We start from the raw sequence: 5,990 nt of genomic DNA on the forward strand, positions 1-5,990 counted from the left end.
CCTGGAGTCTCTCCATAATTATAAAATAACACATTCAAGAAATGGTAAACACTGGCAAAATATTTAATTTGTTGATCTCTAATGAACATGGAACAAGACACACTAAGGATTTACACATAAAATACATATATTTGGAGATATGTTTTAAAATGTTGAAATGAAGTCAATCTGTCACTTATGTTTTCTTTTATTAAGTAGTGATTCTTCCACGTATGTGTTTCTACCATTATCACCAACCATGATCACGTATTGATTCTTTGTGTGCCTAGCTACACTAAATGCTCTGTGGATGTGATTTCCCCCCATGTCAATTTTCTGTTGTTTGGTTTATCATATCCTAATTGCAGGCACTGTGAGATGGTTATTTGTTTAAGTGTCAATCAATTATCCATGAACAAGGAGGCAAATGGAATTACTTGTTGTCTTAAGCAAACTTCTAATTAGCTTAAGGAACCAGCTATTCCTGAAAAGCAGATTTCATATTTTGAATGTATTTAAGATGAGTGCATTTTACTCAGTTCAACAATTTGATTCAGCCAACACTGACAGATTTTTATGGAAGATGCAGAGTCTAAGCTGAAAGAGGGTTCAGCAGGCCCAGGGCAGGGCAGCAGGCCAGGGTGGAACCCTCGTCTAGAAGAGAATTCAGAGGATCCTGACTACAATTTGGTGAAGGAAGGAATCTTTGTCACACCCACCCCAGCACATTGTGCAGTGTTGTACATTTGTGTCAGTGACCACCCTGTGTCCACTCTCAGAAATGCCATTCTGCTCTTGTTGGGACAAAAAGCTTTATGTGTTCTTCCTACCAAAATTTATCGTGTTCACATTAGTGTGTCTGCACTTGACTTCGACTCTTGCAACAAAGCTCACCGTATATCCTCTTTTGAAGCATTTTTCCTACATGTTGAAATTACTTGTTAACATGTATATCTCTCAATTTAGAAACTATAAGACCCTAACAATCAGGGGCTGGGTTTCATCTATTTTATGCTTTTAGCACATGGTGAAGTGACCCAAACAGATAATGCTGAGATGGCTGGATAATCTTTTAGAAAAGAGAGTGTTTTTAATCCATATTTCACACAGTATCTAAAAGTAAACTCTAAATACATCAGATATTTACTATAAAAAAATGACAACATACTGAGTCTAAAAAAAAAAAAAGGTGAATTACTCCATGACCTGTGTGCATGGAAAGACTTGTAAATATGACTAAAACATCCTGATGCAACAAAGAAAGTTAATTGATTTAACTAATTTGTCAATATTAAAATGTTTTTAGATGGCTAAATCACCACATGTAGAGTCAAAATTCCAATGAAAAGGTAGGAAAAATATATTGATAACTTTCATCACATGAAGATGACTACTATTCCTAACATTAAAAAAACTATTAAAATTATTAAAATTGAGGGAGGAGGCTATGGCACACATACACGTGGGATAATGGATAGCTATAAACTACCAGGCAAATTTTTTACTAAAGAAGTAAGTTTTATTTTTTATTTTATTATTTTTCATTTTAAATTTTAGGTGGTTAACATACAGCACACTATTGGTTTCAGGTGCCTTCCTTAGTATACCTATCACCCATGGAGCCCATCCCCCCATCTCCTTCCATCAACCCTCAGTTTGTTCCCTATCATTAAGAGTCTCTTGTGGTTTTTTCTCTCCTCTTTCCTCTTTTCCCCCCTACCACTATGTTATCTATTTTGTTCCTTTTTTTTAAAGTTTATTTATCTTTGAGAGAGAAAGAGAGACAACATGAGCAGGGGAGGGTCAGAGAAAGAGGGAGAGAGAGAATCCCAAGAAGATTTTGTGCTATGAACGCAGAGCCTGATATGGGGCTTGAACTTATGAAAATTCTAGATCAGGACCTGACTCATAACCAAGAGTTGGACACTTAACCAACTGAGCCGCCTAGGTGCCCCAATCTGTTTTATTTCTTAAATTCCACATATAAGTAAAATCATATGGTATTCGTCTTTCTCTGGTTAACTTATTTTCTTAGCATTACACAGTTTAGCTCCATTCATTTTGTTGCAAATGCAAAGATTTCATTCCTTTTGATGGTATATATACCACATCTTCTTTATACATTTTTCAGTTGATGTACATTTGAGGTTTCTCCATAGTTTGGCTATTGTTGATAATATTGCTGTAAACATTGAGGTGCATGTACCCTTTAAATCTGTATTTTTGTATCATTTGGGTGAATACTTGGTAGTGTAATTGGGTGAATTGGGTCATAAGGTAGTTCAATTTTTAGTTTATTGAGGAAATTCTATATTATTCTCAAGAGTGAATGCACCAGTTTGCATTCCCACCAAAAATTCATGAGGGATCCCCTTTTTCCATATCCTAGCCAACTACTGTTACCTCTTGTGTTGTTAACTTTAGCCCTTCTGACAGGTGTGAGCTGATAACTCATTGTGATTTTGATTTGTATTTCCCTCATGATTAGTGATGTTGAGCATCTTTTCTTGTGTCTGTTAGCCATATGAGTGTTTTTGGGAAAGTGTTCATCCATATCTTCTGTTCATTTCTTAACTGGGTTATTTGTTTTTCAAATGTTGAATTAGATAAGTTCTTTTTAGATTTTGGATACTAACCCTTTATCAGATACGTCAATTGCAAATTTAATCTCCCATTCCCTAGTTTGCCTTTTAGTTTTGTTGATTATTTCCATTGTTCTGCACAGCTTTTTATCTTGATGAGGTCCCAATAGTTCATTTTTGCTTTTGTATCCCCTGCCTCTGGCAGTGTGTCAAGTAAGAAGTTTGTTTTTTCTTTGCTCTGGCAATTTTGGGTCTTTTGTGGTTCTATACAAACTTTAGAATTGTTTGTTCAAGCTCTGGGGAAAATGCTGGTGGTATTTTGATAGGGATTGCATTAAATGTGCAGATTGCTTTCAGTAGTATGGACTTTTTAACAATATTTGTTCTTCCAATCCAAGAACATGGAATGCTTTTCCATTTCTTTGTGCCATTTTCAACTTATTTCATAAGTGTTATATCATTTTCAGAACACAGATCTTTTACCTCTTTTGTTAGATTTATTCCTAGATATCTAATTGTTTTTAGTGCAACTGCAAATGGGATTGATTCCTTGATTTCTTTTTCTGCTGCTTTGTTATTGGTATATAGAAATACAAATATTTCTGCATGCCGATTTTATATCCTGCAATGTTGCTGAATTCATGTATTATTTCTAGCAATTTTTTGGTAGATTCTTTTTGGTTTTCTACAGAGTATCATGTCATCTCAAATAGTGAGAGTCTGACTTCTTCTTTGTTGATTTGCATGCTTTTTATTTCTTTTTGTGGTTTCATTGCTGAGGCTAAGACTTCCTGTATTGCATTATATAGTAATGGTGAGAGCGGACATCCTCATCTTGTTCCTGACTGTAGGGAAAAAGTTCTCAGTTTAGTTTTTTCCCTATTAAGGATGATATTAGCTGTGGGTCTTTCATCTATGGCCTTTATGATGTTGAAGTGTATTCCATCTATCCCTACTTTGTTGAGGGTATTTATGAAGAATGGGCTCTGTATTTTGTCAAATGCTTTTTTTTCTTTTTGCATCTATTGAGAGGATCATATGGTTCTTGTCCTTTTCTAAAAAATGTTTTCCAATGTTTGTTTTTGAAAGAGAAAGCGTGAGTGAGCATGAATGGGGGAGGGACAGAGAGAGAGAGGAACAGAGGATCCTAAGTGGGCTCTGTGCTTACAGCAGTAAGTCCAATGCAGGGCTCAAACTCAGGAACAGTGAGATCATGACCTAAGCCAAAATTGGAATCCTAACTGACTGAGGCACCCAGGTGACCCTCCTTTCTTTTATTAATGTGGTGTAGCACATTGATTGATTTGTGAATATTGAACCGGCCCTGTAGCCCAGGAGTAAATCTCACTTGATCCGTGTATATAATTCTGAACAAGACAACTTTAAACTAATGTTGACTGAATCCTAATCTGTTAAGAAAAACGTAGTCTTAAGATAGATATAGTAAGCTACTTTTAATTTTAAGAAAAGAGAAAAGGGGAGAGAATAAAAATGTAAACCTACCTGCACTCTTGTAAAAGGATGCAGAGGCATAGAAAATCAGAATCATGTGATAGATTATCTATAAGCCTGTTTTTGAATAGTGTGAAACTCAAGGAAACAAATGGCACATCTATGAATTTCTGTGTTTTCATAGTTTGGCTTTTGGAGGCATGCTACTATTTTACGTAACAAAATTGCATTAAAACAAAAATAATAGAGGAGATAATCCTAAAATGGAATACAAACAGAAACCAATGAACGTAGAATGTTTTAAAATATGTAACATAGTTGCACTGTACCAAAACAAAAGGTGGTGGTGGTGGGGGACACAATGGCATTTTGCACACAGTTCTTTGAATATCTATCTTATCCATCTAAAAGAAAAATGAGCAGCAAAATTCTACTTTTCGAGTAGTGTATTTTTTGAGTAGTTTATTGAGTAGGGCTGATATTCACTGTTGGTGGATTAGTACATGGTAGTGCTTTTTTCAGTGCATTGTATGATTAAGCAAATAAGTAAATATAGCAAAGATATTGAAAATAGATTTCTTAAACTTAGAATGTGAGTTACTTATGTGGAAATGGAGGAGGTTAAAATAATTTTTGTGGTGATTTATGGGAATTGAAGGATATGGTATAAACTCACTTTCCTCCCGCCCAAAAAGTAAATAGAAGCATGACAATATAGATATGTAATTTTTATATTCATCTTTATATCTATATATTTAAAACTCTATCCACTGAAAAGGGATTATGAACAGGCATTCTGCATTAGCAACGAGCACTTCTATAAACCATATCCAGATTTCTAAATGCCATTTCTCATTTAAAGGTTTCTTTGAGAAGTGGAAGATTTTAAGACAGAAATAAAAAAGTATGAGTGGAGTCAGAAAACTGTGTGCAAGAAAGATAAAGTTCCAGAATGGTTGAGTTTTCAGAGCAGCAACCCAATATATGATAATAGTAGGAGATAATAGCTCACTGACTAAATACAGAGAGATGAATAAATAATGACAATAAATAGATACATAAAAGAGATAGATGATAGATAGATGAGAGGTACATAGGGACAAGGGAAAGGCTTTGTAACAATACAATGCCACATTAAAAAAACCTAAAGAAAAATGCAGTTAAAGTTCACTAATTGGCCACCATGATACCAACAATTGCTTTAGGTAAGAAATATAAAAGATGAAAGAATGAGTGAGTGAAATTTGATAGGAATAGATTTACACAATTCCAAAATGTCTCCCAACATCTTATTTCCTAAATATAGGGTAAAAACAAAACAAAACAAAACAAAACAAAACAAAACCAACTTCACAGTCAAGAATCTTGATGAACACCGCCTTAAAAAAGGGATAGCATTATCACCTCTAATGATTGGACCATCTGACATGATGTGCTTCCCTTTGAGATTCATTGAGATGGAATCGACACCATGTTTGGAATATTCCCACCAAACTCCTTAGGAAGCTGAAATATAATGAGAAAACATTAAACAAACCCAAGTTGGAATCCATCATAGGATATAAACAGCACGTATTCTTAAAATATCAATGACATGAAAGAAAAAGAAGGGTTGAGAGACCAGTCCTACTAAAGTAGATAAAACAGACATGATAACTAAATGCATTGTGTGCTCCTGAGTTGGCTCCTGCACCAGAAAATTCATCTCACAACATAGGCTATTATTTGCACAACTGGAGGGATTGAAAGAAGGTTTGTAGATAAAGTAATGTGTTACATTAATATTAAATGGTGCCTCCCTAAGGCAGATTAATATTTTCATTGGGAAGATATGCTACCTGAGCAGATAAAAACTGTGAATGTGCATGCATATAATCATATAATATAAGGGGAAAGTGGAATGATGTTGGAAGAGTTTTAAGACCTTTCTAATGAGAAATTTCAAACATCCAAAAAAAAAAAAAGAACTTCTTGGTG

This window comes from Suricata suricatta, chromosome 6 (assembly GCF_006229205.1).
Source record: "Suricata suricatta isolate VVHF042 chromosome 6, meerkat_22Aug2017_6uvM2_HiC, whole genome shotgun sequence".
Classification (NCBI taxonomy): domain Eukaryota; kingdom Metazoa; phylum Chordata; class Mammalia; order Carnivora; family Herpestidae; genus Suricata; species Suricata suricatta.